Raw genomic sequence first — 9,677 nt, 5'->3', positions numbered from 1 at the left:
CCCTTGAACGTGAAAATGCTGATGTAACCTGATAGCAGCAAGCTGCATACAGGAATGTTATCAGTAGTTAAACAATGTACTTCTATGAACAGTGAAAATAAAGCTGTTGGATCATGTAAATTAATTCAGTGAGACGCCTTGAAATGTGTGCTTAATGAGCACCTCAGGAGGACTCAGATAATTTTGGAAGTATACCAGGTTACTGGTATTTCTTTAAAATAGTGACCACACATAATTGCACGAGCTCCATTAACGGGAATCAGAGCCACTCCGCTGTGTGATACCTCAGTACTGTGTGACTGGCTCTGTGCAGAGATGAACAGAGATGCTTTGTTAGCTCAAATATTATCAGTCTGTGCTTTTGGAAAAGGATCTCTCCTTACAGGGGCTCTGGAGCTCGAAGTAGCTGTGTTACACTGCATGACAACAAGCACGAAATGGTGAGTTAGCAGCAGGACCGTGGTGCTATTAAAATAAAAAATCATCATAGAAAAACTGCAGTCCTGGTGGATGGGGAATCCACCAAGGCTGCAATTCAAGAGTATTGGGGTGACTATAAAACTTCACTGACTGGAAATTTTAATACTCTTAGAGTGTAAACAGCATTTCCTTGAGGAAATACTCCCTTTTTCCTACTAATGCAGCCCAACTTCTTGCTCATATTTGCCTCCCAGGGTATTTTAGCACTTCTAGTTCTTTATCAGAAACCAGAACTGAAGAGGGGGCGAGACCACCCTGAGTCTCACAAAACTTTTGCTTCCTGCAAGGAAATTTCTGAACCAGGATTTCCTGGTGAAATTTCTGAATCAATCCACTGTGTGTGATCCATAAATTATCCTACAACTATGCACTCTGTGGCAGGGGCTTTCTCTCACATGTCTACATAAAGCCTGACTTGACAGGGATCCGTACTCCAGCTGGACATGCCATATATGAAGAACATTATAAAAAATTAAAAATTCACTTTTCCTCTCTAAAGTATAGGCCTGGTTTTGCTCCCAGCAAAGCGAGGGGCTGCTTTGGCACCGACTTTGCCGGTGTCATGGTCCAGCGAGAGACGAGGAAAAGTTACTGGCAGCTATTTGGAGATAAATCTGCCGCTGTGAGTAGCTTTGGTGAGGTGGGTGAGTCCCAACTCAGCGGGGAAACTCCCCCTCCGCGATAGGGATCGGTGACTAAGCGCTGTGGGAGCTCACCTGAAGGGCCGTGCGGGCGGCGAGCCCGGCAGCGCCTGGCTGGGCCGAGCAGGCGGGGGCCGGCAGCTGCCGGGCGGGAGGAGAGGCCTGGGCGGGAGAGGCAGCGGGCGGCCGGGCAGGAGCCGCGGGGCAGGGCGCGGCCCCGGGGCAGGGCGCGCCCGCTGGAGCTGTGGGCAGCAGACGGCCGGCGGCAGCCGCGAGCGGGCGGCGGGGCGCCCTCCCGGCAGGTACCGGCCCGGGGCGGGCGGGAGCGGGGAGCGAGGGCCGCAGCCCCCGCCCGGGGCACCGCGGCGCCGGCTCGCTGAGGAGAGGGGGGCGGCGGGGCGCGGCGCGGGCAGCGGACGGGCGGCAGGTGCGGCCAGGGCCCGCCGGGGAGGCCGAGCGCCGGGCCGGGCCGGGGGACCTGCCCCGGTGGCCGTGCACAGCCCGCGGCCCCGCCGTGGCGGCCGCCGGCGGAGCACGGAGCCGGGCGTACCGCGGCGAGGCGGCGCGGGTGTCCCCTGCGGGCGGCCCTCCTGGCCACCGCCGCGGGTGGTGGTTCGCTTGCCTAGTCGCCCATCGGAAACGTGCCGCTGGGCGTTCTGATTCCAGCAGAACCACTCGGTTGCCCATCTCCGGCAGCCTCGGTGATGGTAGCACACCGCAGCCACATGGCCGTGCGTGAGAGCAGTGGGACGGAACCAGCCGGGAAGGATGGCTTTTGTTGGGCTGTCCTGCTGAAGTGACTCTCCATATATATCACTGATGTGGCTGAATATAACGTAACTGCCTTGTGTATTGATACCTGGAGTATTGAAGCGTGAATAGACAGCGGTAATTTGCAATTTGTAAATTACTGTTTTCTCACTGTGCATACAAGGCTCCTGAGAAGCAAAACCTAATGATCTTCTTTACAAACCCTGATGTATTTCACCTGGTGCATACTGGTAGGTATATTGAATGGGACAGCACGTTTTTAAAGTCAGAATTCTTTAGCATGTTGATCTCAGGTTTTCAAAGTAGGCTAAAACTTGACTAATTCAACTTGCAGAACATGAATTGCAGAAGGCAGTGTTACTGGGCAGTTTGTATTAGAGGAGATGCTGCACATCTGTAGTGCCCTTGCCACCATGCTACAGTGTCAGTGGGGGTTTGGGAGTGAAGACCTTTCAGTGCCTGGGGTTTGGTTTTTTATGGCTGTATGAGTGTTAATTTGACAGTATGCTTCCAAGATTTGGCTTGACTATATTTTCTATCAAGTGACAGACCTTGAGAAATGGAGGCAGGTAGAAAAACAGTAACTATATGGAATTACTATAGAAGTAAATCTTCGTAAAAATTAGGTCCGAGATTAAATTGTACTTAAAACCGTCTCAAACTGATATTGCTGTAAGAAAATTGTAAAATCCAAATATTCTGTGTAGATTTATCTAAGCATTACCATCATCAAGAAAGAACTAATTAGATCATGTTGTCTAGGAACACTTTAGGTAATTAGAGATCTGGTTTAGCCAAAATTCAGAAGGAAGTTGTGAATACAGCTGGACAGTTTCCTTTCTGTACTAGATGAAATTAGCATCAGAAAATACATTATATTTACTGAATTTACAACCTGCTGTATCAAAGAGCACTGTTAAAGCAGCAGTCATGATAGTAAGCAGTTTCAAACTGTCCTGTTCAAAAGCCACAATGTACTTCTTTAATGCATACCATACTGCTGGATTCCTGGATGGTTTAGATCACTCTGGTTATTAAGCAGCAGTCTGAAATAAGTATCAAATTAAACTGGTCTTGTAACTCTCCTTCAATGTGGAACTGTGCCAAATGCCTCATGTGATGCATTTTTCTAGATAAGGATGGAAAGGTTGATATCATGGCCATTCCTACAATGTACGCTTCCAGTCAGTGCTGTTGTAATTGTGCAGGAAGAGAACTGGATCTCAAGGGAATACACTGGGCCACAGCTGTCAAGTCCTTGGGCATCTAAATGATTCTGTGGGCACCTGCTCCTCAGGGCTAGATCCTTGCAGTCCTAACCCTTGGTCTCAGATCTGTGCAGGCTCAGGTTTTTTCCAGTAATACTCGCTTGAATGTATTGAGGTCTGCTGCTTTATGTGGCTTTAGTTTTGACAGTGTTGATTAGTCACGTGCCCAAGTTGTCCAGGGATCCAGAATTTCCTTGGCAAGTTGTTCTTGGGAGAGCTCAAGTGTCTTCAGATTACATATAAATGATCAGGACCACTTAAAAAACATGCAGGGGAGAATATTGCCATACCTTTTTTTTTTTCCCCCCCTTAATATTCTTTCTAGGCTTTGTCTGGAGCTGTTAACCAGATGTGAAGAGCCAAGTTCTGAATTTGCATCTTTCATTTCTCGAGAGAGTACTAGAACCATAAACCTGTGTGTTCTAGGCTGGTGGTCTCTGACTCCTTACTTACAAAACTGTTTCGCCTTCCTTTCAATACAGAAATATTCATAAGGTGAGCTGTGATCCTACAACTCAGTGGCTAGGGCATAAACCCAGGAGTAGTGAAGTTTGATTTCTTGTCCTTTTTCCAACTGTATGTTAAATATTAAAAATATATTTGCAGAATACATGTGGTTAAGCAATATTGAATTTCAAGAAAAATATATTTATTTTTAAAGTGTCCCTTGATTCTTGCAAATACTTATAAAAATCATACCTACTAAAAACACTGCACCTAAAGGGTATGTTGGACTCCACAGAAGTCCCATCAATTCCACTGCCCTTCCCTGCACTTAATTTAGGTGATGGATCCCCAGGTGACCAAGTCCTCTTTCTTCTTATGCTCTGGAAAGAGTGAATGTGGGCAGGATTGTTCAGTCAGTCATGTGTGTGTAAGCTATTGATTTACAGAGTTGGAGAAAAAGCTCGGACTCAGGTCTCTTTTTTTTTTTCTTTTGTCCTAATCATTAGGCTCAGTCATTTTACTTGTTTGTTCTGTCACTTGTGTTTTGTATCAGCTGGCTTGATTTTTGCTCAGCCTCTCTTCATCGTACTCACAGGTGTTTTAGTTTCAGATGTACTTTACTCAAAATGTGCTCCCCAGGGTTGTGGGCTGGCTGTGAAAAGGGCAGTCCTGCTCTGGCCCCCTGCTTTCCCAAACACTGTGCATTCTGACCTCACCTTGTGCAGTTTGTTTATTTTGGTGGTTTAGTTTTGCATCTAATCAGTGAGCTGGGCCAACTCATGGTGCAGCTGCATGTTTACTAGATCTAACAGGAATGGTTGTTGGCAAGGGAGAGCCAAACTGCCCCTCCGGTAGCAGCCAGCCCTTTAGGCAAGTTGAGGACAGGCGGACGCAGCCCTCATGTGTGATGGGCAGAGCCTTAGAAGGGCAGCCTCCACTAGGAAGCCAGGCTTTGGCTAGCTTAGGCCTACTCTCTTCCTGTGAATCCTACATGCTCTGGTTTATACCAGAAGTACCCTTTGACTTTGGTGGAAACATTTATTGAACTTGTTTGCTTGATTAAAATGCTATTTACTTCATTTAGTGAATTTTGCATGATGCGTATCCTGACCTATTGCTCCCCTCTTCAGACTCTTGTTTAATTTTATCAAAGAGCAACTTTGTTTACTCTGAATTGCTATCTCCCAAGATACCTTAATTCTGGTAAATATTCCCTCTCTAATCTAAGTAGGACAACACCCAATCTCTGTCAGCAGAGAACCTAAGATCTCGTCTCTCTAAAGTGAAGGGCAAAGCATGCTTTAAGTAGGACAGACTGAGTTTAGGTTAAGCCGTGTTGTTATTCTGGTTAATAATGCTATTCAGGCTCCCTCAGAAAGATTGCTTATGCAGAGAAAAATTATGTTGATAGCATTTCGTGGCCTGGATGAATCTTCAGACCTAAACTGAAGAGCCTCATGTGGGAAGAGGTTCAAATTCTGCGTTTGGTTTGAGCTCATCTGTGTTGCATCATATCTCTTACTCATGTTAATACGTTGAACTGTGCAGAATTGGTGAGGAGACTTCTCTTAAACTTAGTGTGTTTGCCTGTCATCACAGCTGAAGTTTACATGAATTCAGTGCCAAAAAGAAATTATGTCAGCAATCTGATGCTTATCTTTCCTGTAAATTGTATCCTGGTGATTTTGTTTTGAAGCTTTGTTTTTCAGTGATCTAATAGCCACACTTAAACTGGAGAGAACAGATATTTAGGCCCCAAACGAAGGCTCTTGGTGTTTGGGGGGGGTTGTGTGGTCATTGCAATGAGCTTTGGGTCTGGCCTGAAGAGCAAGTTCTGGAAATGCTGCTTTGGCAATTAAACTAGATTTGAAGTCCGAAAAAGCAATCTAGAAGGACCATGACCCAGTGGCCTCAAAACCTGTTAGGCATTTAAATTAGTTTGGCACCTATGCTTTGGATCCTGGAACCTGGCTGTGGACTTGTACAGTGTGCTCTAGCATGGGCAGGTGGGTGCCTGGCTCCCTGCCCAGCTCTCCTGGCCACTGGGCAAGGCAGAGGGTGGTGTGCTGAGCCAGCAGCCCCTGTGCCCCCATTGACAGAGCATGCTGGGGAAATGTTAATGCACACGTGTAGTGCCTCAGCTTCGTCTGAAGTGTGGCGAGCTAGAAGGCTGCTTGGCCTTTGTGGGACAGTCTCCTCACCAGAGCTGTGGGAGGGTCCCTTCCACCTGCAGGAATGCAGCCCCTCGCTCCCACAGAGCCCTTGTGCCTGCGGGCTGAGGGGGCTGGATGTGGCCCTGTCCACCCTGCTTGTGGAAGCTGGGCCAGGGTGAACAGTGTGAGGTGGTTCATGTGGCCGGAAGGTGGCCCAACCCTTGACCAGGGGCTGAAGGGGGCAGATAAGGGGAGCTAAGGGGGGGTTCTCTTTAGAAAATTCAGGCATCTGGTCTGCTGTGTGTGTACTTCTTCTGACGAGGAAAGCACCTGCCATATAGAGAGGAGGGTTAGTCAGAACAAAGTTTAAAAGTAGCTTGAGCTATGAGTGATTATGTGGTTAGCAGTGAACCGGTACAAAAACAAATGGTGTTTCCTATTTCTGAGGGATTCATAAATTGTTTAGTACTGATCTTCTAGGTGACAACAAAACATTCTCAAGACCAGTTTCATTCGCAGTAGAGGAACATTCAAAACCTTTTACTTCTGGGTTGGGTTTTTGGTTTGGTTTTTTTTTTTCCAATTTACTTTTGCAAAATAGGATTGTTGGTCTCTAGGTTGGGAACTCTCTGTCAGTCTTCTGTTCAGGTTCTCTGTCTGCTCAGCAGTGACTGGAGTAGCTAAAAAGTTTCCTCCATGAAACCTTGATTAAACTCAGAACATCTCCCTGAATCATCCTGACTTTCATTCAGTTCAGCTGGTATGTGTACTTCCAGATCTAGTTTCACCAGCATGTGAAATCATGGGTCAAAAATATCTTGTGAAGAGCATTGATTTAAACTCAACAGGATTAAAAAAACCCATACATTCATGGTGTAGCTGTTGCTCACTTTGTAGTTAAGCAGATCTTCCCTGAGAGTAAAAAGGGAATGGTAAGTTCATGCTGCCAACTTCTGCTCTCAGGACCTCTGTCTTCTCAGGAGGGAGCAGAGCCCCACCACTGTGCCCCATAGTTGTAGCAGCATTTGGCCAATAATAATTGGGATGTTAAATGCTCCCATAAAATTAAGACAGTTCTGATTTCTGCTGTTTTCTCCCAATATCTATGCAAATTTTTTTAAAAATACCTCTTTTATGCAGTGCCTGGTTACCACTCATCTGCCTGGGCAGCTGCCAACTACTCCAGCCAGTACTGCTCTCTGAGAGGCTCTGCTGGGGTTGTTAAAAGCAAAAAATAATAAATACTTGTACCTTATAAAGATGAGATCCTCCTGGACTTGTATTTTAAAGTGTGTTTAGACAGCTTCCTGAGCTCAGTGCATGTGCCCAGTGGAGCCATATTCCCAATCTGGTTTGGATTTGAATTAATTAAGATCAGTTCCCATTTCCTGTTCTAGAGTAATTAATTTAATCTGTTTTCATATGAGTTGTACTTCAGTCACCTGTTTCCTTTCTTAATCTCAGCTATAGTCTTTTAGCCTTCCTTTTATACAATTTATGTATTTCCTTCCTCTCACTACAATGCTGTAACTGGTTATAGAGTGACAGTGCGGAGCAGAACTGCTGAACAGGGAATCATCATCCTGTGGAAACTCCATAGTTTAAAGGAGTTTTTGTTTTCATCATGAAACAGAGGAGTAATTATATGTAAAATAACTATTAAATAATTAGCGTAAAATAACTAATAAAAACCTGCTTCACCTAAAACAAAGCAGTAGATGTGTATGTGCATGTATAGATGTATATATAAAAAACTAGTCCATCTTGACTCTTGTAGGTCAACAGGGTTTCCGTAAAGTAGTTTTAATGGTAATGAAACTATTTTTCCATGCAAAACTGTTTGGGTTTTCTTCTTTTTTTCGTATATACAGGAGGAGCTATTTTTCATTAGCTGTCTGGATACTATATGAGTATCCATGTGTTTACTGTGTGACTCTGTAGTCATGGCAGAGGCTGAGGAGTCCTGGATGCCATTCAGTGCTCTCTTTCAGTGTTTCATTGGTTTCCAAGGGCCATCTCTTCAAAGCTAGACACATTTAGCCATGTTAGGGTACTCCACTGCACAGGCAGATGCTTTTGGCTAAAATACCTTCTTCTTGACTGTCCTATTGAAAAATGCATCCAGATGTTTCCAGTTTTCTTTGGTATCAGGGCTATAGAGAGACGGCTGACAGTTCTATTTTTGTGGCCTCCTGGCATTACTGCAGAAGGAGAAAAAAATTGGATTAAAATCTGACACAGAAAACATAAAGAAAGTCTTAAGTTTTAAGTTAGATTATAAAGTAACCATCGGTGATTTTTTTCCTAATCTGCTTAGAGCAAAGGACTTATCTTATGTTGAATTCTTTCCATGTTCTCATCAAAAGCCAAGTTCTTTTCACAGACATTTTAGTCTCTTAAGTTTTCTTTACTGGTGTCCTGACTTCAACTCTTGCTTTGCTGTTTTCCATCTGAATCCAAAGTGATCTGCAGTCCAACATAATGGATTTATTCTTTTGTGTTTACTGCCCCAATACATACCATATTGTACATCCTTGTCCAAGTCAGTGAATTTATCTACAGTTCACAGGAACATTGTTGTCAGTTCAGTATCTGGATGAATTGGTTACTTGCCTAATGCAGCATTAGGAAGAAACACTATCTCTATCAACTTTTACAGCCCAGAGCATAGGGGATTCAGCATATTAAAATCCCAAGTTTTACGCTTTATCATGGAATAGATTTATGATATTCCCTTCTTAATTCAAATATAAATCTCCCATGAGAAAAATTGGCTCAGATTTATGGAAGTTGTTCTTTTGGCCCTTGTAAATGATATTATTAATCTTCTGCATACTGGGGCAGGCTTGGATTAAATCTGCATTTAAGGGCTGCAGGTGCAAGGCTATAATGCTGAGCTAGAGTCAGGGTGTCCCTGGGGGCAATGTCAGAAGGACGACTTTGGATCATGTACTCGTGCCAGGGCTTGTTCCCGTTCTCCAAGGGGTGCCTGGAAAGCAGAGGCAGTTGTTCCTGTAGCACAATAGCTCAAGCACACACACCTGCTCGGCTTTATTTTTCTTCAGGGAAGTAGGCAAGAGCAATTAGTTCTTTGTGACGTACTCTGTTTGGTGGTCTGTGCCTGGGCTACGTGTGCAGATGCTTTGAAGGCCATTTGGCCTCTTCCATTCTGGAGCCCTGGGAAGGAGCAGCTGCTGAGCTGAAGGAGACCACAGCTAGATTGCACAAAGTGCCCTTTCTGTAGGGTTCAGCTCAGGGCCTGCATGAAGGGAGGCATATATTAGGTCATCTTTGTATAGGCAGAGAAGCTGAAGGGAGAAGGGGAAGTTGCAGTGGGACACAGCATGGTCTCTCACAACTGCATTTTGGAAGACACGGCTGCTCCAGGTAAAACTTCTGTCCTGGTTCAGTTAGAGCTGGACATCCTCAGCAGGAGAACATATGAAGCACCTCGTGGGATCAGAGAGAGCTCTTCTTTTACTGCTATGAAAACAGCTCAGCTAAGAATTGACTTCTGAGGTGGTTTTCTTTGCCTCAGAAGAAGCCTGCTAAGGCTGAATAAGTAATATATTTGTACAATTGTCACCCCCAACTGACAGTAGTGAAGTATTGAGCACTCCTGCTGATTACAAGGGGTTTAAACTTTACGTGCAACTGTTATCTCTAGGTGAGCCCAGCAAACAATATCTTACCTGAACACTATGACAGTCACCAAGAGGGACTGTGGAGATGCTCTCTGCAGGCTCCCATCCTCCTCCTCTCCTCTACTCGCTCAGAATATAGTCAGGAGGATGCAGAGGCAATGGTGAACCACTAACCATTCTGGATCTCAATGCAATGCTGTGGAAATGAGAGCAATCTTGCCCTTACAAGTATTAATGAAATATATTCTCACCTTAGATTATCCTTTGACATTG

The 9,677-nt window shown here is 45.1% G+C and overlaps 1 protein-coding gene across 3 annotated transcripts in view; it reads left to right on the top strand.

Annotated features, from left to right (window-relative positions):
• Positions 1-1,303: 1,303 nt before the first annotated feature.
• The window catches only part of TC2N (tandem C2 domains, nuclear), a 33,884-nt gene continuing 25,510 nt past the window's right edge, over positions 1,304-9,677 (top strand). For 2 of the 3 annotated variants that reach the window (XM_074824956.1, XM_074824954.1), the window contains exon 1: positions 1,304-1,423. The gene's annotated coding sequence lies outside the window, so the exon portion shown is untranslated. Of the gene's footprint in view, positions 1,424-1,642; positions 2,123-9,677 lie in introns of those variants that run through there. The other variant, XM_074824955.1, reaches the window with a different exon arrangement.

Source organism: Strix aluco, chromosome 4, assembly GCF_031877795.1.
Source record: "Strix aluco isolate bStrAlu1 chromosome 4, bStrAlu1.hap1, whole genome shotgun sequence".
Taxonomy (NCBI): Eukaryota; Metazoa; Chordata; class Aves; order Strigiformes; family Strigidae; genus Strix; species Strix aluco.
This window is presented reverse-complemented; position numbering and strand designations above follow the sequence as displayed.